Genomic DNA, 629 nt, shown 5'->3' on the forward strand with positions numbered 1-629 from the left:
GAACTCAAGGGAATAGAAATCAGAGGTGTTCAAAAGTGAATTTTGTACTTTGGAACATCCAGTATTTTTTGTTGGTGGTGTTATTTTAACTGTAAAACGAGACAGTTGATCCTGGATGAGGTTCTCTTTGAAAATCTGATGAAAACATGCACATTATACAATACGTGTGCATGCACAATATTTGCCTATAATTTCAGAGTTGAACATTAACCTCTGAAGTCCATGTGTGGATACCCAGTTAGGATCCTCTCCATGTTGGTGGCCCCTACTGCTCACAGCATTCACTAGTGTGCCCAGAGATTTATGGGCAGTTGGTCGTGTATTTTAAAAGCTGGACAAGAAGATTGAGGATACAGCACTGAGCTTTAGGTGCTGGGAGAGAATGAGCATATATGCTCTGGGAAAAGCAGGAGTGGAGTGGCTAGAAGGGAATTGGGAATGAATTTAAATACAGGAGGTGTCTCAAGCACGAAGTGTATTTGAAGTGTGATGTAAGCCATAAAAATGGCATGCATATGTATATAAAGCTTGTGACTGGTGTCATGGGGGCATAGCTCAGTGGTAGAGCATTTGACTGCAGATCAAGAGGTCCCTGGTTCAAATCCAGGTGCCCCCTATGGTGAGGTTTT

General features: G+C 42.1%; 1 non-coding gene across 1 annotated transcript; it reads left to right on the forward strand.

Moving 5' to 3' along the window:
* The first annotated feature begins 544 nt into the window (after window positions 1-544).
* Window positions 545-616, forward strand: TRNAC-GCA. The gene has a single exon. It is a non-coding gene; the product is annotated as a tRNA-Cys (tRNA).
* Window positions 617-629: the final 13 nt, after the last annotated feature.

This window comes from Galeopterus variegatus, unplaced genomic scaffold, assembly GCF_000696425.1.
Source record: "Galeopterus variegatus unplaced genomic scaffold, G_variegatus-3.0.2 Scaffold8982, whole genome shotgun sequence".
NCBI lineage: Eukaryota > Metazoa > Chordata > Mammalia > Dermoptera > Cynocephalidae > Galeopterus > Galeopterus variegatus.